The sequence below is a fragment of the Phoenix dactylifera genome, chromosome 1 (genome assembly GCF_051530095.1).
Source record: "Phoenix dactylifera cultivar Ajwa chromosome 1, Ajwa_hap1_PhDact_Kaust_v1.1, whole genome shotgun sequence".
NCBI classification, from domain to species: Eukaryota; Viridiplantae; Streptophyta; class Magnoliopsida; order Arecales; family Arecaceae; genus Phoenix; species Phoenix dactylifera.
The window spans coordinates 40374407-40398429 of record NC_143190.1 but is presented as its reverse complement, the minus strand read 5'-3'; the positions used below and the strand labels follow the sequence as shown (position 1 = coordinate 40398429).

Genomic DNA, 24023 nt, shown 5'->3' with positions numbered 1-24023 from the left:
TGCCTCTTTAATGCTGAAGGACCTTTTTGGGAAAAAAATAAAGATGGAGTGATTCTCGCCTTATGGAAAAGTAACTTTTCCATGTGTCTCATGGGAAAGACTTTTCCATGAAATGTGGGAATCATATTCTCATGGAAATACAACTTTCCCATCTTTCTTCTTTGAAAATCCAACCAAACAAGAGGCATCTCATTACTTTTTCGTTGATCACACTTTTCCCCCTTCTTTTTCTGCAAACCAAACAAGCCCTTCTAGTCTAATCATCAAGGAGTATTCTCATTACTTGTTGGTCATATGGGCATTAATCACTCGAAGGGTTTGAACATAGGTTGGTTGTAGGAATATGGTTATCCTTTCTTTCCCCGAGGGAGAACAACAAAAACCAGGAATCTAATTGTCACAGGTAATGATAAGTTTAAGACCTAATTTTCGGCATCAATTTTTCTTTTTTTTTTTCCTATGAACTTGTTTGTTTGCGACAAATAATTTTATGAAGTTCCTTATCCATCCAAAATAGCTGAAAAAAGAGGCTAGATGATTATAATTGTAATAAATGAGCTTTGATCCAGAAATTACGTACACAAGGTCAATGAAACTCTATATCCTTGTTTTGAGATCGCCAGAAACTCATTAACAACTTGGGCCCACGCCACAGCTGAAATCATGCATAGCATAATTTCCATCATGCTTCCTCAATTGAACTTTTCTCACGGTCAGTGTATTCCACATATTATGTAGTCAAATTTCAATCATTTCCCATAAGTACCAGACTTCTCTTGGCGAGAAGATGGAAGCCTGATAAAGGACTTCTATATCATATTTTTTTCATCAAAGAAGGACATAACAAAGCTTTACATCAAAGGAACCATGGACCAAGACCAAGATAACGTGTATAGCCAAATATTTTCTTTTGATGTAGTTGTTACATTGGGCTGCTTTCTATGACCTATTTTTTGAGAAGAAAAATTAAAGGTTCTAATTGTGGAGAAGAAAAGTAAACCTACAATTGATTTTTTTTTTTTGACGAAAAACCTAGTATTGACTATTGAATGCTGGAACATTTACCATTATGGATATAATCGCATGGACGCTATCTGGTGAAGATCGTACTAACCAAAATAAAAAATGTTATAGTCTAATCATCAACGAGTATTCTCATTACTTGTTGGTCATATGGACATTAATCACTTGAAAGGGTTTGCACATATGTTAGTTGCAGGAATATTCTTACGAATATCGCGCTTTGCGCCGTCAACTGCATATATCATACTCACTCCTATATTGATTTGATTTTATACAATTACACCCAATCTGTATTTTTCATTCTTGATGCATAGTGTGGGATCTTACGAATATCACATCTTGCACCATCAACTGCACATATCTTGCTCCTATATTTATTTGATTTTATACAATTACACCCAATCTGTATTTTTCATTCTTGATGCATATTGTATCGAATATGTTACCCTTCATTTGTATTATATGTGGCTGTTCATGCCACATGAATAATCAACAAAAAACTTCTCTTCTTTGGTGCCTCTCGTTACCACTCTTATCATAGTATTAGAGCATACATGAACTTCTAGCTTCTGCCATGTCCAACACAGAATCATCATCTTCAACATCTGCCATGTCCGGTAATCCTTCCGTTTTCAATCAAACATCCCAACCAGTCATAGATGTCTCATCTTCTTATTTTTTTCACGCGACAGATCACCCGGGTGTTATTCTAGTCTCAACTCCACTTAATGGAGACAATTATCCCACTTGAAAACAGACCATGTAAATGGCACTTAATTATGCCAAAAACAAACTAGGCTTTATTAACGGCATTCTCAACAAACTGACTGACTCTCTTACTGATATCCAACTTTGGGACCGTAGCAATGACATGATTTTATCTAGGGCTGGAAGTGGGCTCGGGCCGGCCCGAAGCCCATCGGGCCGGGCCGCCCGCGGGCCGGGCTATGGGCTAGGCTCAATACAGTTCGGGCCGGGCTCGGGCTGAATGATTAAGCCCATATCTATTTCGGGCCGGGCTCGGGTATATCATGGGCCCGGCCCGGGCCCGGCCAAGTCAGAGCCCACCTCCAGCCCGAATCGCGGGCCCGTCTGCCGCCCGGCCCAAACCCGAATCCCCTAAATCACCCGAATCGACATCGCGGGCAGCAGCTATTTTTAGCAGAGGCGGAGCGGTCTGAGCGATAGGGTTTCTTCGGGCGTCGAGCAGTGGCCGGTGGAGGCGGAGCGGGCTCTGGGGCGTCGAGCAGTGGCCGGTGGAGGCGACGAGGCGACGAGCACTGAAGCTAGGGTTTCTTCGGTCGTCGTCGACCGTCCAAGATCTTCATCTCTTCGACGGTCCGTCGTGGTGAAGAGGAGTCCCGACCACCCTATCATCGGCGAGGTACGATTACCTTCGTTTTGGTTAGGATTTGCAGAAGCGCAGAGTGGACGAGCGGCGAAGGCGTGGAGCTAGGGTTTCCTCGCTTTTTCTTGTCAGCTCGTCGCCGGTCGCCAGCCATCGTCGTCGACCGTCCAAGCTCGGCGAAGCGGGGAAACCCTAGATCTGAGGGCTCTTCGACCGTCCATCGCAATCTTCCGTTATCTTTATTTGTTTTGGGATTTGGCATTTAGTCCGCTCATGCAAGCTTCACTTGAATTTCTATCAATTTTGATTCTTTGAATGTCAGTTTTTGCCTTTTGGTTTTGGTAGTTTGGACCTTCGGTACTTCCAAGCTAGCATCACCAAGAAAATTCACTCAAAATTGTTTACTCGGGATATTATACATTGTTAGTGGCTATTGCTGACATGAAAACAATGGGAAATATTCTCAAATTAGCTTATAAACAAATGGCAAGCCCATGGATGTATGCCTATGTTAAATTTTTGGTTCTTTTCCTTGCAATATTTTCTGGATATGGTGCAAATTATTTTGTATTTCTGTTGCATTTTAACGGTTACTGTATACGGTATAACATTCTACATCTTCAGGCTACAAACGAGCTGGCCCAAACGGGTCGGCCCAGGTTAGGGCCCAACTGGGCCGGCCCAAATGGGCTCGGGCCGGGCTCGGGCCTTGTTCCTTAAAAATTTTTCGGGCCCCGGCCCGGCCCGAAGCCCGGAAAAAAAATTCGGGCCGGGCTTGGGTAGGGGTTTGGCCCGACCCGGCCCGGCCCACTTCCAGCCCTAATTTTATCATAGATCCTTAATTCCATTGATAAAACTCTTGTCAACAGCCTTATTTATCTTGATATTCCTCGTGTTGTTTGGTTGGATCTTGAAGCTCATTTTTCGCAAAGCGACAATCCTTGCATCTTCAAATTGAAGCGAGACATATGTACCTTGAATTAGGATACTATGTCAGTCTCTACATACTACATGACTCTCAAGTTTTATTGGGATGAGTTGGGTATGTTGACTTCTACCCCTCACTGCACATGTGGCGCTTTACAGCATCTTCATCAAACACAGGAGGCTGAACATGTCTTTCAATTTTTGATGGGATTACACAAGTCCTATGCTTCGATTCGAAGTCAAATATTGGCCATGGATCCTCTTCCCTTTATGAGCAAGATCTACTCCATCCTTCATCCGGAAGAAAAACAACGCTTAGTTCATCTTCCCACTCCTAATTTTGATGCTATTGTAATGGCGGCTAATTGCAATCCAAATCACAACCGTTCTTCTGACTCCAAAGGACGAGGTTGTGGTCGCCCGAAATGTGATCACTGTGGGGCTCTCGAATATTGAAAAACTATTTGCTACAAGATGCAAGAGTATCCTGTTAATCAAACTCTATCCTGCGACACTCATAGCTTCATTGATGGGAAATCGAGTTCACATTCCGCAGCAAATCAAGTCAACGGTTCATCGGGTTCTTCCTCGGAGGGTATAATCCCTAGTTTATCACCGAAGCAATATCGTCAACGCATGGATCTGCTTTCACCTTCGAATGCCACCTCTTCCAATTTTGATGGTATACTCGCTTCTTGCAATATTTCCTCCTCTCCTAATACTTCTAAATAGGTCGTTGACACTGGTGCATCTGACCATATGTTTTCTCAGTCCTCCATACTCAATAATACTCAAAATCTTGGTCACCTTTGTCCAATTAAATTGCCCAATGGCGACATAATTTCCATCACACAAATTGGGACAATTCATTTATCTCCTCATCTCTCTTTAACTAATGTCCTTTATGTGCCTTCATTTAAATTTAATTTACTATCCATTAATAAACTCACGACTGCTCTCAATTGTGTTGCCTCATTTTTTTTTCACCTTTTGTGTCTTTTAGGACCTATCAACGAGGAAGCTGATTTGTACATGACGGCCTCTACTATTATAAGCACCTTCCCTCCACAGTGCTATCTTCTCAGTTTTTGTCTGATTCCAACTTATGGCATCAACACCTTGGCCATATCCCATGCACTCCCAAAATTCTACCAGTTTTCGTTCATGAACATATACGTCTCCCAACCATACCAATCATCCCTGCCTCCTTTTGCCCTTGCTCATGCACCACAGGCTCCTCCCGTCTCTCAATCTCGCCCTCAACGTACCCATAAGCATCCCACCTACCTTCAAGACTACATATGTCCCACTCTCCCATCCACATCCTCTACGGCTTTACCAACTCATCAGCACTCCTCAAGTACGATTTGTTCTTTGTCTTCTTTTGCTTTCGTATCACCGTTTCTCTAACAATCATTTGGCTTTTCTATCTGCTCTCTCTCGTCATACTGATTCTACCACTTACTCTCAAGCCGTGCGTCACGCTCATTGGAGTGACGCATGGCTGCTAAAATTCAAGCCTTAAAAGCTAATCACACACGAACCCTTCAATCCCTTCCTCCTGGCAAAAGGCCCATGGTTGCAAGTGGGTATTCAAAACTAAGCTTAAGGCTGATGGACCCATTGAGCGTTATAAAGCTCGCTTGGTTGCTAAGGGCTACACTCAGGTTGAAGGACTTGATTATCAAGACACTTTTGCTCCCATTGCAAAATTAGTTATAGTACGTTGTGTTCTTGCCGTCGCTACTACGCGCAATTGGTTCTTTCATCAATTAGATGTCAATAACTCCTTTCTCCATGGCGATTTGACTGAAGAGGTCTATATGCTTCCTCCACCGAGTTATTGCAAGCAAGGGGAGACCCATGTTTGTTGCCTTCGCAAGTCTCTTTACAGTCTTAAGCAGGCGTCTCACAATTGGTTCTCCAAGTTTTCTTCAGTTTAATTTCTACTAGGTTTCGCCATTCTCAGGTTGATCAGTCATTATTTACTCTCTCGCATGGTTCCTTTTTTATTCTTGTTCTAGTTTATGTCGATGATCTCCTTCTCACAGGCAATGATATTTTCCTAATCACCAAGTTCAAGACTTTACTTGCCGGCCAATTCAAAATCAAGGACCTTGGCACATTGAAGTATTTCCTTGATCTTCAGGTTGCTCTCTCCCCAGCTGGTATTTTTCTTAATCAGCGCAAGTATGCCTTAGATATCCTCACTAATAGTGGACATTCGAGTGCTCGTCCTATTCACTTTTCGATGGAACAACATCTCAAGCTCAATGACATTGATGGTGCTCTCCTTTCCAATCCAAGTTTTTATCGTTTTCTAATGTGTTGATTGATTTACCTTACCATCACCCGCCCTGGCATTGTCTTTCCAATGAACATTCTTAGTCAATTCATGCATCAACCCAGACATCCGCACTACAATGCTGCCATCTGCATGTTGCGCTACATCAAGTCCTCACCAGGACAAGAGGTTTTCTTTTCTGCCACCAACACTCTCCAAGTTTCTGCATACTCTGATTCTGATTGGTCTAGTTGTCCCTTAACTTGGCATTCGACTACTGATTTTTTCATTCAACTTGGCACCAGTCCTATCTCTTGTTGCACCAAGAAGCAATCCACTATGTCACGCTCCTCTTAATTTGTCCCTTAATTTGTATTATATACTATTGTTCATGCAACATGAATAATCAACATAAAACTTCTCTTCTTTGGTGCCTCTCGTTACCACTCTTATCAAATATGATTATCCTTTCTTTCCTCGAGGGAGAACAATAAAAACCAGGAATCTGATTGTCATTTGCTCATAACTGTCACAAGTAATGATAAGTTTAGGACCTAATATTTGGCATCCATTTTCTAGGTTTTTTTTTCCCTCTATGAACTTGTTGGTTTGCCTCAAATAATTGTCTGAAGTTCCTTACCGATCCCAAGTATCTGAGAAAAAGCTGGTTGATTATAGTTATAATAAATGAGTTCTTGATCAGAAAATTACATACAGAGGGTCAACGAAACTCTAGATCCTAGTTTTAAAATCAACTGAAGCTCATTAGCAACTTGGGCCCACGCCACAGCTGTTTTCATGGATAGCATAATTTCCATCATGCTTCCTCAGTTGAACTTTTCTAATGGTCGGTCACATGCAACTATGCAAGTGCCGAGAGATGGACCTTTGAAATATGGAAAAAGAATCGAGGCTTTCCGCCCTTGACGGTGGTCTACAATTTCCACCGCTCGAGTCTGGAGTCTTCGTCGCATCTGAGGCGGCTATATTAGTTATATAGTCCTTATGTTTCTATCCTTCAAAAACAGAATTATCAAAGCGAGGGTGTATTTATTGAAAATATGGTAGATATATGATGAGTCCTTCCGGTTGATAAGTGCACTCATGTTTGTTAATCATGTACTCCCTCTAGACTGAAGGTGTAAATTATATAAAAGTGAGTTATTTAAATCTTGCCGACTAGAAATAAAGTCCTTTCTCATGATAAATTTGCTCCGATTTATTATTTCTATACTCCTATCTCTCCACATCATGCTTGGTTGAACTTATAATTGCACATGACTGTCTCTATTAAGTATATGTTTCGCATTCTGTCTTGCTAGAAGACCAAAATGTATCCTAGTGATTTGTCTCAAGCACTAGTCTGTATGAATGACAATTTCAACAGAAGAAAACATTAAATCATTTACCCACAGTTTATTGGCAGATTAAAAATTTCAGATATCAGCAAAAACTGTACCACAATTATTGGCTTCTATTTGAGAGCAAAGCGGCAAAGATTCTTGTATTGTTATATTTCAAAAAATCAGAAGGAAACCTATCCATAGAAACACATACAGCTAGAAGAAGAAGAATAGCTCGGTTAGCAAACACTCATGAAAGCACAAGTTTAATAATTCAATGGTAATAGCTAGATCAGAGTTTGCATACATGTATTAACATTGATAGTTCTCTGCTAGAACTTACAGATTGCAAAAATTCATTGTCATCAGCAACCAAAGTTTCCCCCAAAAAATACAAAAAGGGAAGGTTGATCCCACAAGTTGAAAGGAACCCACCAGCCAAAAAAAGTGAAGCGTTAACATTGATAGTTCTCTGCTAGAACTTACGGACTGCAAAAATTCATTGTCATGAGCAACCAAAGTTTCCCACAAAAAATACAAAAAGGAAAGCAGCTCCTACAAGTTGAAAGGAACTCACCAGCCAAAAAATGTGAAGTGCAATCACAACACAAGCGCCAAATTTTTCTAGAACTTAAGAGAAAGGGAAAACCTTTCAACAACTTCAACAGCATCTCAAGGCACAAGACAGAACTGCAGAAAAATGGTTATCCCTCAAAGATAACATTCATAAGACTTGCAGATATTGTTGTTGACATATCTCCTCCTCTACTACTACATCGCTTTGCTTGGTAAAAGCCTATCTCTCCACATCATGCTTGGTTGAACTTATAATTGCACATGACTGCCTCTATTAAGTATATGTTTCACATTCTGTCTTGCTAGAAGACCAAAATGTATCCTAGTGATTTGTCTCAAGCACTAGTCTGTATGAATGACAATTTCGACAGAAGAAAATGCATTAAATCATTTATTCACAGTTTATTGGCAGATCATGTTTCTTTCTATGCCCACACAAGAATCTGACAGAAGGGCCAAGTCTGGCAGCTCGCTGAGTACACTTACTTGATTAAGTAATAGACATAACAGATTAGCTTCATGAATGATCCCATCAGAGTCATTATTTTGAACATAATCTCCAATTGCTTAGCAAGGTTCTCCCTTACTCATTCTTCCACACATTCTACTCCTTAAGATTGATACAAAGACTTGAGAAACATAGCTCAAGCAAGAAGAGGATATTATTTTCAAAGAAATTGCGTAATGTGAATCCTATATACCAAGAGTCCAAGTGGCATAATTCATAATCTCTGCTGGACATAAACAAGATTATAAGATAATCAAAACTACCACTGATCATGCTTTTGGAATAACATAACATATCACAAAAGACAGGTCAGAATAATAGTAAAATTATAATATGGTAGAGAAAACGACTTGCATCATCAAGAGGGTACCTTTGAGCGACTGGATTAATAAATGACCAAAAGTTCAGTAATCATACCATCCAGTGAATAGTGTTATATTGGCACATTTTTTTAATTATCAAACATCCCTGCAAGAACAATCTAACAATATGTGACATAATGATGAAATCATAATATGGTAGAGAAAAATGGCTTTCATCTTCCACAAAATATCCCCAGTAAAAATAGCATTCAATAATACATTAGCACATGGCAGCAATCCCAAGAAAGGATGATTTAAGCACAGTGTCGCAACAAACAAGCTATTTTTTTTAAAAAAAAAGAGCATTTCTAACAATATGAATTCATAGTTTTCACTCCTCTAACCATCATGTGTCATTTGACACTCAAACTACAAGAGCAGAATGACTCCTACAAGATCATAACTTCAGTTCTCTATATCCCTCTACAAACATACAAAATGGAATATTCAGAAACTAGTTATAAAAAAGATTAAAAATAAATTAAAATAAAGTGAAAACATAAAAAATATAAAAGTAAAATGAAATATATAATAAACATGAGAGAACATAAACTCAAAAAAAAAAAAAAACTGAGTTTTCAAAAGTGAAAAAAAAGATGCAAAAAAACAGAAAATATTATACTATAAAAGAGAAATAAATCAAATTTTAGTAAACAAAATAGAATAATATTTAAGAAAAGCATAAAAGACCAGATTGCTGAAGCCCTATTAGAGAACAGATCAGAAACAAAATAAAATAAACTTAAAACTGATTCACACATGAAAAGATGACAAACTAGTTGATTAAAAAAAGTGGAAATAAAGAAAGCTGGACTCCTAAAAGTAAAAATATGAAGGAGCACTAAAAATTCAGTAAAATAAATAATTTGTCTTGATTTGTGTTTCTAGGCTTAAATATGTTCGACAATATATGTTATGTCCTTTTCCCCTCTGTTTTCTATAGTATCTCTCTTTTTTTCTGTATTTAAAAGCATGGTGCATTAAATATGCCTATCAAGGAGTAGACACCATTTACAATAACATAAAAGGCAGATATGCATAAGTACCAAAAATACAAATAACACAACCTCATCACCCGCAATGTATCAATAAAAAAATATTTTAAGCATCAAAATATGATTATTATCCAAATTACTAAAACTAAGTCACATCATATTTGAATCCCACTTGCCACGTTTTCGAAAGAGATATGGATTCTACAACATCAAAAGCTGCAGCCAGCTTCATTGAATAAGATTGCCAGTGATTCTTGTAGCAACAAATCATCAAAATTCTCTACAGAAGTCCTAATTTGCCATCTGCATTAAGTGTGTGCATATGAGAGACAAGCATTGATGTAAAATGGATGAATCTAATTTTTCCTATTCCAACACAAACACATAACTTCAGCATCTTGGAAGAAAATAAGTGGGATTTCATGGAGCAACAAGTGCAGTAAGAGAGCACCGCTCATCCAAAAGTGTAGTGATTCAATGACGAAAATCACATTGAACATCTGCATTAAATAAAGTTAATAACAAAGGCAGAACTCATGATACATGAATTACAGAATCTTTTACTTGGATACTAATTAGAAATATGAAATCAAACTATTGTAAGAGACTGCACATGTATATCGGCCAGAAAAATAAAGCAGATAATAAAAATTACAATAACTGCATTCACAAGCAAGCTAGGCGAAGCAGACAAAGATAAATACACAGATGAAGCCATCTGAACACAAATAAGAAGTATTTACTTCAATCACCAACCCAAGTACCAAATGTTTCAAAGAAGTATCAGCAAACAAATGGAAGCAGACAATTAACAAAACAAAATGCTTACAGATACTAGCTTGTAGAAATTCCCCTGTTAATCACACTGCTTACACCTCTGTGTGAACCAAATGATTGCATAAGAACAGAACAAATAGACAAAACCCCACTCAAACACAAATTAAACTCCAAATCCCACTCAAACACATAAATTAAACTCCAAATCCCACTCAAACCAAGAAAAGCAAAAACAGCAAAGACGTTGAGAATTTATCCCAATCATCACGCGATAGTGTAGAAGATTAAAATCAAAGACTGTCAAAAGATCAAAAAGAAATATCCTTTTGAATGCCAGTTGCAAATCAAGGGGAAAACAGAGAAGAATATAAAAGATATATCAGCAATTAAGTAAAACCACTTCAATCAGTAAAAAATATCTCACAGAGACTAGATACTTTTCCAACTCCGATCCCTGCAGAACAGTGGTTAACCTCCACAAGAATGCAAACATCATCAGACATGTTAACAATTCAACCTTTATAAAATCTATTGAAATTGGCATGAAACTAAACAAGAAACTTTTATAAAATCATAGGAACAATTAGTTCTATCAACCTATTCATATGGAAAATGATCTAACACCATGTTCAGCAAAATCTATTGAAATTGGCATAAAAACAAACCCCAAGAACGAAAATAAATCATCAAAATCTCCACAATGTTGAATAAATCACATAGGGCAAGTCCCGGAACTAGATGATCATCACAAAACTAGAACCCAACAAATCATAGCTAGGACACGAAATAACACGGAGATCACCGCCTAACCCTAAAACCATATTAGAAATCAAGAACCGACCAAACCCGAACTCGAAACCAAGAACAATCACCGGAATCCAAAGAACACCGAGACCAAGCTAGATAACAAGAAGATATAACCCTAAAACCAGACTAGCAATTAAGAACCAACTAAAACCGAACCGGAAACCAAGAAACATCTCAGCAAACCAAAGAACGCCGAAACCAAACTTGAAAACAAGAAACAAGTAATCAGTAGCCGAATCAAGAATGCAGAAAGGCGAAAAGATATGAAATGGGGACGGATCGCTTGCCTCCACGTCGCCGTTCTCGTCTTCTGCAGGTGGCCGAGGTTGATAGCGGGATCGCCGCTGCAGGGGCGCAAAGAAGAAGGCCGGCTCCAGGGTTGTGACTGCCCGGCTCGCCATCCTTTCAAGCCACTCGCGCGAAAGAGAGCTCAGGTTCTCCATATCAAGGCGGCCCGATCGCCAGATCCCGGTTGGGAGAGAAGGGGAGAGGGTCGGAGGGAGGATAAAAGTCCCACATAACCCTTCAAGCCTCTCGCGCGAACGCCGAAATAGATCTCAGGTTCTCGATCGCCGAATCCTGATGGATCGTTGGGATAGAACGGGGGAGAGAGAGAGAGAGAGGGAGGATAAAAGTTTCGAAAAAGGGTCCCCTTTGATGGGCTTTCTATCGCTGATGAGGTCGCTTTATGCTTGGCTCAATGAAAAATTGATAGTAAGATTTTTACCTTGACATTGGATAATGCATCTTATAATAATACCATGGCTACTTCTCTCAAGATTCGTCTTCTTGCAAATAAATCTCTCTTGCATGGTGGTGATTTTTTTCAAATTCGTTGTTGCTGCCATGTTATAAATCTTATTGTGCAAGCTGGTCTGAATCTCATTGATGGTGTTGTTTGTAAAATTAGAAATGTGGCCAAGCATTTGAAAAATTCAGTTCCAAAGAAGAAGAAGTTTTATGAAATTGCTGAACAAAGTTTTCATTTGAATACCAGAAAAAGATTGCGTTCTGATTGTTGTGTTAGATGGAATTCTACTTTTATAATGCTGGACCGTGCTATTTATTTCAAGGCAGTTTTAGATCACTGGGGACAGCGTGATAGAGAATTTGGAATCTTTGCACTTTCTGAAGAAGAGTGGGAAAAAATAGCTATTCTTCATAAGTTTTTGAAAGTGTTTTATGATGTGACTAATCAGTTTTCTGCTAGTAAACATCCAACAGCAAATATTTATTTTAGGGGGGTGTGGGAGATTCATAGAAAATTGATAGAGACTGCTAATGGCCCATATGATTTTATGGTTGATATGGTTAGAGAGATGCAAGTTAAATTTAACAAGTATTGGTCTGAGTATAGTTTGATCTTATCTTGTGCTACAGTTTTGGATCCCCGTTGCAAGTTAGAGTTAGTTGAATATTGTTATTCTAAACTTTATGGGGAGATTAGTGCAAGGGAGATGGTTCAGAATATTAAGAATACTTTGTATGATTTATTTGAGGAGTATATGCTGCGTTCAACTTCAGTCTTTTCTCCCAAGATTGGAACTTCTAGTGGCAGTGATGTTGGTAACCAAGATGCAGATAGTTTTGAAGATTATGAATTATTTTTGAGTAAAAAACAAAAGCATGATCATAGGAAGTCACAATTAGATCTTTACTTGGAGGAGCAAAATCTTGGGCTGCACATCGATTTGGATATTCTAGCATATTGGAGAGATGCCTCAGGTCGTTTTCCCGAGCTTGCATCGATGGCTCGTGATATTTTGGCCATTTCCATATCAACGGTCCCTTCAGAGTCTGCCTTCAGTATGGGTAAAAAGTTGATAAATCCTTGGCGAAACTCACTTTCACCAAAGACAATTCAAGCTATTACATGTTATGAGGATTGGTTGCGAGCAAAGGGCTTCTCATTAGGTAATTCTTTAAATCTTTGCTTGTTCTTCTATTTTTTTCTTTAATATATATTTGAATAAAAACTAATTTTCTATTGTTTCATATTTATTTGTTTTTACATTTTTTTAGGACAATCGGGTGTCTTGGGAGCTAACATGGAAGAATCTAGTGAGGATGAAGATGACGAGGAAGAGATGGAAGAGGGATTACATGGTTCGGTCATTTAGATATTCTATTAATAACTCTAATAATTATTCATGTTCAATCAACAATTGCTAATGTTTCAATTTTGTGTTTGTAGGTTTTCAGAGTTAGAAGATGCAAGAATGTTCTACAGTTTTCTATTATGGAAGTGGCTTCAAGAATTATGAACTTTTATGAACTTTTGAATGCACAAAGATGCATGTTTGTTATAATGTTAATGGGACAATGTAATTTGTATTTTGTCTAAGTTTGCAGTTTTTATTGTTAGGTTGTAATTTTCAGCTGGACAACACTATTGGCTTGAAGCTGCAAGTTTTTTCTTTTTTAATGTTTGTAGATATATCCAAATTCCAAAGTTTGAAACCACCACGAACACTATCTATTTAAAATAGGCTAGTTATATCCTTAACATTAACCAATTAACCAATTTAGAGAGCCCATTAAGCTGTTGGGCCATTTTTGCCCATTTCTAGATTCCAAAAAAAAAAAATCGAGCCTGTCGGGTCGGGCCTGTCGGGCCGGTCGGGTCGGGCCTGCCGGGCCGGTCGGGTCGGGCCTGTCGGGTCGGGCCTGGGATCAGATTTATAAGGTTGGGTCGGGCCTGGACAAAAAATTAAGCCCGACAGTCGGGCCGGGCCGGGTCTGGGCACAGCCATCGGGCCTAATTTCTGCTGTAGAGCCCGGCCCGAGCCCGGCCCGGCCCGGGTTTTGATCACCTCTAGTCCAGTATATAGGTGACGTCAGCTTCACCTCCACGTTACTTAAAATAAATTAAAATAATATTTTTTTAATAAAAATATCGAATTTTGAACAACATTATTTTAATAACCGGTAGAACGCTATAAAAACTGTCACGACGGAGGTTGATGTTTGCCATTAAACATTGTTGCAAGTCCCCGACTTTTCATGCATTGATGGGATTTGCACCATTATAAAGACCATGGTTTTAGCCACCCCTAATAAATATTTAAGATAAATAATATAGAAATAAATAATAGTTATTATCTTTCATTATTTTTTGTTACAATAAATTGTCATAATATTAATAACAACCACTCTTTTCACTTGTAAGTTCTTGCAAGTAAAATATGTTTTCTGAAATTCAATTTTTTATATCAAAATTCCCTCCAATAATAATTTTATGATCCAAAAATTAGTATTATTTTATAATAATAATCATTATTTTAGTGCATATTTTAATACTAAAAGGTTGCTTTAAAACACATAACGGTTATTATAACCGTTATAATGGTCAATAACAATTTTTGTAAGGCTCCGTGTTCATTTTATATAGATGTTACAATTTTAATTTTACAAATATTTATCCACAAATGTCTTTAATAATTTACAAGTCCCTAACTTGAGGCTTTATATCGACTGCATCTGTTTGTAGTTTTTTTTACTTTGAAATCTACGAGTGGACCTTCAACTATTTATTGACTACTCTCTGCAATCTCTGGATGGAGGACGTTGAAAAAAAATTACATCCATATTCTTAATTAGAATGTGACTTAATTAGAGAGAGAAATAAGAGGAAGAGAAATAGGATAAGAGGGAAGAAGATGCTATGGTGTCTATCACTAATGCGTACTTTAATAGTTTAATTAATTTAAAATATTGGTTAATTATACAAGAATTACCAAAATATTTAGTTGGAAGAAATAAAGGCATCTATCAAATTGTCTGAGATATTTTAGATATTTATGCAAAATTGTGGCAAAAACTTAAGCACAATAAAACTCTATTTTATTTGCACGTAGAAGTACTTTGGATTTAAATTTTGAATTGAGGCCACTGAAATATCTTATGAGAAGATCTGTAACTTGGGCAACTTGGATTGTCTTGAGTTGAGAACTAGCTCTAGCTCAACCAAAATATATCTCCTAACTCTATTCAAAGCCAACACAATCTTGTGTCTTGATTTATTCAATCCAATACAACCTGGTCCCACCTTAAGCTGATTGAAAGGGTTAGTATTTAGTTGAATTGGTTTGGATTAGATTTATTGAGTTAGGTCAAGTTATATAGGTAATTTAGGAATGGCAAAACAATTTTAAGATTCGTATTACATTAATGTCGGAGTGGTTGAAATCTTATATGCATTATCTAGGTTTATGACCTAATAGAATTGAAGATGTAGTTAAATGAAACATATAAATATTTATTGAAAATATAATATAAACTTAATTATTTATAAATGGGATTGGATTGGATTGGGTTTTGGTTTTAAGCACAATCCTAACCCATTTTTAATTGGGATAGGGTTGGGATTTTCAAGCCTAACCCAACTTAAATTTATAAAAACTCTGTAGCAATCCAACAAAACATGTGTACTGCTAGACTCAACTGAGGATGAATTTTGATGCAGCAATAAAGTTGCTTCATTGCAACCCGAAGGACATAGGTTTGAAACATGGAAAGAACTTCTGTATATATGGAGGTAAGTCTGTGTATTTCACCCTTTTCAAACCCCACAATGCTGGGAGTCTTATACGTTGAACCATCCCTTTTGGTTCAACCTAATTGATGTTACACTCCTAGCATCCCATGAAAATCCAGAATAACTATATATTTCATGCATTCTTCTTAAGATGATAGCCTCTGTCTTTTGTTAGGATTATATGGGAGGTAGATTCCCACCCTGCAGGGAAAGGTCAATGTAGATGAAAAAATTTGATGCTTATACACCCAAATTTTAGAACAACCAACCGAACACTTTCCCATCATATCAATCAGCTAATGAGAGGGTGCATGGTTGGGGATCATTACATACTGTGTATTGTATATGATTTGAGGGAGAAATGAGTAAAAACCACACAACAGGGTTTATGAGCCAAGGAGTTCCCCAAGTTCGTGAAAAAGGACACTCTAATAACTTGCCATTTTTGTTTTGGCTCTATGAAAAAATAAAAGAAAATTAAAAATGTATCACTACTGATCTAATAGCGAATAAGGAGACCCTACAAAAAATAACCTATTAAATCCAATCCTTGTCCGAAGAGAAAAGGACAAACTAAAAACCGATTTTAGTATTTCTTTTGAATCTTTTGATGGCATAGTTGACATGTATGTAGATTTTCAGTAAAATCTTTGAAAGTTAGCATGAAGGATTTGGGTTAGAGATCCACTGTTAGCTCAATTTCCGTTAAAATTTTCTATCTTATTTTCAAAATCTTACTTAAAAAAAAATTAGCCGAAAGATATTATTTATACTCTTTAACTATCTATTAATATCCAAAATCTACCCAATATATAGCCATATGAGACTAAATACATAGTAGCATGGGTTCTCGCATACTTTCTCTATTTAAGCACCAAACAAGGGTTAAATCTAATCAAATCCAATCATAAGTACTACAATCAACCTATGATGGGTCTAAAAAACCTCGTGCTACAGTGTCTTCTAGTCCACATGGGCTATGTTTCGGATTCCTTTTGATACAATTTAAAATAATTAGGGATATCATCTAAAAAGACTAACCAAAAAATATTATTTGAATTTCTTAATTTCGCATAAGTACTCCTGATTTAGTCAATATATAGCAGGATTAAATATATGCACACATAGATCCTTGCATCTATTTCTAAAAAAGTATTATATAGATAAAAAAACAGCACATTGATTCCACTAGAGAATTGTTGGTCATATATTTTAGAAAACACTTTCCAAGAGTCACTCAAGTGCAACTGTGGTGCTGGCCAAGAAGTCTTCACTTTGTGTTTTCCTTTCTTTCTTTTTTTTTTGGTAAATCGGCAGCTCACACATGACGAGCGTGAAACTGGCCCACAAAATCAGAAAACAAAATGCTACGCAAGGACGAAGGCACAGCCTCGTGGCCTATCCAAAGAAAACCTCCCGAATGATAAGCCGCGAAGGAAGCAACCCAGTCAGCCGCACCGTTTGCCTCCCGATATACGTGCGAGGCTTGGTAGGAGACAGTCTCCCCCAAAGCTCTACGGATATCGTGAAGCAGCGGCCGGTCCTCGACTGAGTACCCCCCTTCCCGGATCCACCCAACCACCGTGGTCGAGTCCCCCTCGAGAAGGATGTGACCCGCACCAAGTACCCGCCTTGCATAGGAGACACCCTCCCAGGCCGCCCGAAGCTCTGCAGTCACCACTGATGAGTCAAAAATCCTGCGTCCACCTGCCGCCACAAGTCTGGCGTCATGATCCCTAATAATAAATCCCACACCTCCGTAGCTCCCATCCGCTGATACGCTGCCATCGAAGTTCACCTTGAGAAAGCCAGGGGGTGGGGGCACCCAGGATACAAGTATCGTCCTGGACGCTGCAAGAGCAGAATGGGGGCCCCAGATGTCCCTAGCCAACCCAGTAGGTGTAGCCTCAACAGAGCCGGTGATCTCCGCCGCAAGCCGTAGAGCTCGGTCCGCCACCAACCTCGGATGGTGGCTCTCACCATCGAAAACCCATGTATTCCTCCCTAGCCAACAATGATAGGCCAGGTAGGCATCACGAGTCCCCCTCTCCTCTCGTACAGACCCCCGGACCGAGGCCTCCAAGTGACGAAGGAACTCCTCAATGGACGCCCACAACTGCCTCTGGTCGGGCTGAGCTGAAGCATGTCTCCATATCTGACTAGCTCTAGGGCACTCAAAAAGAACATGATAGATGGTCTCCTCTGTCGTCTGACAAGCTCCACATCCGGCCGGGACCCTCACTCCCCGTCTCACCAAAACCCCACTAGTAGGTAAACACCCCCAAGCCACCTTCCACAAGAACAAGGCCACTCGGGGGTGAATGTGTTGGGTTTCCCAGTGCCCTAGGGTGCAGTGGAAGATATGGGATTATAAAATTTTCTTATAAAACCCATTATATGAAACCCTAATAAGCCAAGATTGCCTTAATAGTATAACCAAATAATGTAGAAAATATAATCTTGGTATAGAAGAATACCTATCACGCTATATCCAATATGTCTGAAGATGTCCTAAGGTGCCCAAATGTTCACCCTCCGATGTTGATCCACACAGGAATGGGTTCAAAACTCTAGCTCCACCAAAACTTGATTCTAATTGTTCAATCCTTCCAAAGAATTTAATTGGCTGATTTTCCTTCACTTCCTTCTTCCTTTCTACCTCTAAAACATTCACTAGCCTTTTTGTCCTAAAGAAGACCCTCTTGTCTTGGGTTAGGACAAAAGAGAGAGGCTTGTAAGAAAGAAGGGATAAGGGAGAGAGAAGGAGAGGCTTTTTCTTGGATGATCTTTAGAACCCCAAGGCACCTCCTTATTTATAAGAGATGGAGGGATGCATCATAAAGGGATGCATCCCATCCACACACCTCATCATGATGAGGCATGTGCCAAGAGAGGCATCCCATCATGATGGGGTGCTAAGGAGAAGGGTGTATCAACTTCTTTCTCATGTCTCCCTCTTAAATCCTGATGATCCAAGGGCCCAAATGCAGTGAACCAAAGCCAATGGTCCAGATCTAGGCACCATCTAATGGTCCAGATCAAGGCATCATCATCCAGGGTGTCATCCAATGGTCCAGAAGCAAGATGCCATCACCGATGGTCCAGATTCAGGCGCTGAGGAACGGTCCAGATCTTTCATCCAGAGAGCCATCCAGTGGTCCAGATTCAGGCGCTGACCAATGGTCCAGATATTTCATCCAGAGAGCCATCCAGTGGTCCAGATTCAGGCGCTGACCAATGGTCCAGATCCTTCATCCAGGAATCCATCCAATGGTCCAGATGAAGGCGCCAACCAGTGGACCAGATCCTTCATCCAGGAAGCGATCCAATGGTCCAGAAGTGAAGGCCCTATCAAACCCAATCCAATTGGGTTTAACCAACTTAAAGAAAACATTAAACCTAATCAAATCAGGTCTAATTAAAGCCAAATGGGTTCCAACTCTTGGCTAACCCATATTAGGTCATGATCTAATCATATTAGATCAACCTAACCTAAGAATCAGATTCGAATTTAATTTGAATCAAGAGCTAGGGTTTGCAACATGTGCTAGCATGTTCATCTTGCAAACATGATCTAATCCAATTAGACCCTTGATCAATTCCCTTGTGTGTGACCCATTGGGTTCCTTATCTTAGCCAGCAGTAGGTGCAGGTGCAAGTGATAAGTGCTTAATAATTTATAATTTAGTTACCTTTCCATAGCACTTATCAATATTTTTAAACTGATAAATACATATTTTACCATGAAATTGAACAAACATTGAAGTAAGTTTAAAATATGGTAATTATTCTCTTAAACTAGATTCTGAACTTGTCTCTCTCTTGGTTGTAATCTTTTATGAAAACTACAAAAAAAAATATATAAGGAGATTGTGTTGACCCGACTAAGGTTATAACTAAATGGGCTTTGGTCCTGATTTGATTGAAAGTTATAATTGTATAGGAAAATATTTGATTAACCCTTTTATTAAGTCACAGTCTGATCTGGTTGAGTCCAATCTGAAGCGGTTTAGTAAGAATTAAATGACATTGGGCTCGAGAACAAGTTCAAGCCAAATCAACGATCATGACCCACCTCAAACCCAAAGTAATTCCCAACCAATTCCTTACATGCCTTCATATAAAATTTATAAATTTAAAAAAAGAAAATAATGAATATAATAAAATAAACAGTGCATCACGGATTCACTGTTCATATGAACAGTGTCCCGTGAAAACACTGTTCATATGAACAGTGTTACAAAAAAAAATTATAATGAATCCACTGTTCATCTTCTTTCCTCCTCTCCGCAGTGCATCACGGTCGAGATTTCCGTCGATTCTCCCGTTCCGGCCATGAGATGGCGTCGCCCGAAAGATCTTCCTCCCCGTAAGCATCCCGACCGTCCACGGCTCCTCCCGTCGAGCCCGCCAGCCAGATCCACAACCCGATCCTCCCTCAGCCGCGTGCCAAACCCAAGAGGGAAATCAGCCGGGCGTCTTCCGCATCCAACTGTGGCATTGCGTAATCACTATATTATAGTTATTTTTAAAAAGAAAAATAACTTGTCTCCAATCCCTGTGGACCGACACCCGTAATCACTATCCTATAGGATACGTGCTATTGCGTGGTTTAATTTCAAAATTGAAAGAACCGATCAATTTTTGGCGCCGTTGCCGGAGATTGCTAGCATAGTTATTTTTCTTATTAAAAAAAATTATTTAAAAATTAAAAAAAAAATTCTTAAAAAAAAAAATTCTATTATTGTTACTTTTCTTATCTTCTTTTTCTCCCTTACTAATTTTTATTTATATTATTTGATCAGGAATTGAGGAAAAAAATCTGGGATGATCAAAAGGAGAACTGCCGGAAAAGAAATGCTGTAGAGGTTTGCAAAAAAAAAAAAATTAAATTGCTGGGGAAATTCCCTTTGGTAACCTCTAAACTTTTCTTATTTAAATTAATTATTGGTTTGAAATTTTGTGGTGATTGTTTGATTTTAATTATAGCAAAATTGTGAATGCATGCTTGATACACATACACAAATCAATTTGCACATAGTAAGGGCAATCACCCCAACAAGATAAGAGCCGGATTTCATCACCGGACTCTTGCCCAACTTAGGTGAACTCAATCTCACATAGTGTCATCTTTAATTAAAATCAATTAGACGTTGGCTCCTAGGGACATTCGAGCTCAATAGGACGAAGATTACCGAAAGTTGCACCAATTTCGCTCTGTGGCTTAGTTGATGTCTAGGCAAGCTTTGTCCCTATAAGGGAGACAGTTCATCTGTTCGAGGCAAGTGGGTTTTAAGTGGGACCTTTGCGAACGCATCGTGACCCCTCCACTTACCTGGGAGCTTACCTGGTCAACTCGGTTCATTAGACCGGATTGGAGGCTTAGGTGCCCTCTTCAAACCAGTTAGGAGCTGTCTAGTGATTTTAGGACAAAGACTAGGATTGATATGCTTTTCTCTTTTATTGCATGCTTGATTGATCGAGTACTAGTGTATGCACGGTAGTCGTTCTAGAGTACAAAACCTATTACCTTTTGACCCTGAAATAGAACGAACCCTTAGGAACATTCGAGCTAAGATCAAAACATTAGGATCATCCCCACCTCTTAAGATGGCTGAAGAACAACCCAAACTCCTGAGGGAATATTTTACTCCCACTATTTACACTTCCCCATCTTGCATTCGATTACCTGAGGTAGCAGCTGTACAATATGAAATAAAGTCTAGTGTGATCCAAATGCTTCCATTTTTTTATGGGCTCACCAATGAAGATCCATATAAACACCTAGATGAATTCCTTGAGATTTGCACCACTGTCAAGATTCAGAATTTCACTGATGATGCTCTGAAACTTAGATTATTCCCCTTCTCCCTTAAAGATAGAGCCAAGCAATGGTTGAATTCTTTAGAAGCCAACTCGATTCATTCCTGGGGTCAAATGCAACAAGAATTCTTAAAAAAATACTTTCCCATAGGAAGAACGAACCAGTTTAGACGTGCTATCACAAGCTTCTCCCAAACTGAGGGAGAAGAATTTCATGAAACTTGGGAGAGATTTCGGGACCTAATCCATAAATGCCCACATCATCAAATACCTAAGTGGCAGCTAGTGCAATGCTTCTATGACGGATTGACTGAACGAAACCGTCAGATGATTGATGCCGCATGTGGGGGGACATTCATGCTTCAAAATGAGCATGAAGCATGGAAATTATTTGAAAACCTAAATGAAAACTCCCTCCACCATGCTTCATGTTCTCGTCAAGCACCCCCGAGTTCTCAAAGAAAAGGGACCATTTGTGAAATAAGTCATTCTATGGACCTGTCTAGCAAGGTAGATGCATTGTCCCATAAGATTGACCAACTGATGATAGGTGGGCATTACATGAACTCTTTCCAAGCACAAGTGTGTACTATTTGTTCTAGCCCATCCCACCCTATTCATGAGTGCCCTTCAGCGCCCCAATTCCCCGAACTCGTGCAAGAACACATCAATGCTGCTCAAACACTGCCTAGACCGGGTAATGACCCATTTTCCAATACATATAACCCGGGATGGCGAAATCATCCAAACTTTTCTTGGAAGCAGCAAGCTTCGAATACTACCCAACCTTATTCCCAAAACTTTCCAAACCCTCAGAATTTTCAAACCCCACAAAATATTCATCTCTACCGTCCCTCGACTCAATTTCAACACACTCCTCCTCCACCTCAAAGAAACACAGCCTTTGAGGAGAAAGTGTTGAACGCCCTTCAAGGTTTGGAAACCATTACACAATTAGTGCACTCTCATACGCAATCAATCGCCAAGCTAGAATCCCAAATGGGTCAACTAGCTAATGCACTAAACAAGCGAGAGGAAGGAAAGCTTCCAAGCCAACCACTAAGTAATCCTAGGGGACAATACATGGCTCAAGAAAATCAACTAAATGCAATTCATCATGAACAAGCCAATGCTTTGACTACCCTAAGGAGTGGACGTGTAGTAGACAATAAGATTGGGGAGGACAACAATAAGGAAGATGAAGAAGAGGATAGAAATGTGTCAAATGAAAAACCTTCTTCTTCTTCTTCACCTAGTCCACCTTCTGCCAAAACTCATATCCCAAAGGCCCCATATCCTGAAGCTCTTAATTCACCCTCTCCCTTTGGCAAAAAAAGAACTTCACTAGAGGAAATAATGGAGGTTTTCAAACAAGTGAAAATCAACCTTCCACTTCTTGATGCTATTAGACAAGTTCCCTCCTATGCCAAATTCCTCAAAGACCTTTGTACACAAAAGCGAAAATCTAGGACACATGTGCCTAAAAAGGTCTTCCTAACTGATCAAGTGAGTTCTATTCTCCAACACAACACCCCTCCGAAATTCAAAGATCCTGGTGCTCCCACCATCTCCTGTGTCTTAGGAAATAATTTCATTGATCGAGCACTCTTAGATCTAGGGGCAAGTGTCAACCTTTTACCTTATTCAGTTTATGAGAAACTTGGGTTAGGTGAGTTAAAACCAACCTCGGTATCCCTTCAATTGGCTGATCGATCTGTAAAAACACCACGTGGGATAATTGAAGATGTTCTTGTCAAGGTAGACAAATTCTATTTTCCAGTAGATTTCATTGTCCTTGATATGGAACATGAACCTAATCCTAAGAAACAAATCCCCGTTATCCTTGGGCGGCCCTTTTTAGCAACAGCCAATGCATGCATCAATTGTAGAACAGGGGTAATGAACATATCATTTGGAAACATGAAGGTAAAATTAAATGTGTTCAATGCGGCCGACCAACCCGCAAGAGAAATTGAGTGTTTTATGATAGACAAAATAGATGACCTCATAGAAGGAGATGCAAAAACTATCTCACTATGTCTGGCTGAAGACAATAAACTTAGCGCTTGTTGGGAGGCAACCCAATTCTCTTAGATTATTTCTTAACATTGAGGACAATGTTAGGTTTAGGTTTGGGGGTATTCATCTTGATTTTCATCCCCAAAAAAAAAATAAAAAATAAAAAAAATAAAAAATAAAAAAATAAAAAATAAAAAATAATAATAAAAAAATCATTTTTTAAAAAAAAGGAAAATAATAAAAATATTTTTTTAAAAAAAATGTGTTTATTTTCATTTTTTATAAAATAATAAAAAAAGTTATTAAAAAAAAAGTTTTTGTTAAAAAAAAAATCCTAATTTATATACATTTATGCGAGAATGATAAACACACAAGGTATATAAAATCTAAAAAGCCCAATGACTAGTGGGAAGTAATACAAATTTAAGTTCTTTTTATTAAGTCTCTCTTAGGGAGTTGTAAGCTAATTAACACTTTGGAATTTCACTACACACTGGCCGACTCTTCTAAGGTCTAGGCTCGACATTATGTTGAGAGTATGGTAGCTGTTGCTGGTGGTCCAAACCGAGAACGATTGGCACGGCGGTGTGAACGGGGTTCCCTTTGAGTTGCTTTGGTTGCGCTCCGCCCTCCGCCGTGAAACCTGCAAGCAAGCCTCGCACCACCACCGGGGTAGTGGGGGCCCTCCGACGAT

General features: G+C 38.9%; 1 long non-coding RNA gene and 1 other non-coding gene across 2 annotated transcripts; both read right to left on the bottom strand.

Moving 5' to 3' along the window:
• Positions 1-7190: 7190 nt before the first annotated feature.
• LOC149768658 (uncharacterized) lies at positions 7191-11585 on the bottom strand. Its single transcript, XR_016395577.1, has 2 exons — positions 11238-11585; positions 7191-8477 (listed from the first exon to the last, which is right to left on the bottom strand). It is a non-coding gene; the product is annotated as an uncharacterized LOC149768658 (long non-coding RNA).
• A 9888-nt stretch (positions 11586-21473) lies between these two features.
• LOC149768657 (small nucleolar RNA R71) lies at positions 21474-21579 on the bottom strand. Its single transcript, XR_016398545.1, has one exon. It is a non-coding gene; the product is annotated as a small nucleolar RNA R71 (small nucleolar RNA).
• Positions 21580-24023: the final 2444 nt, after the last annotated feature.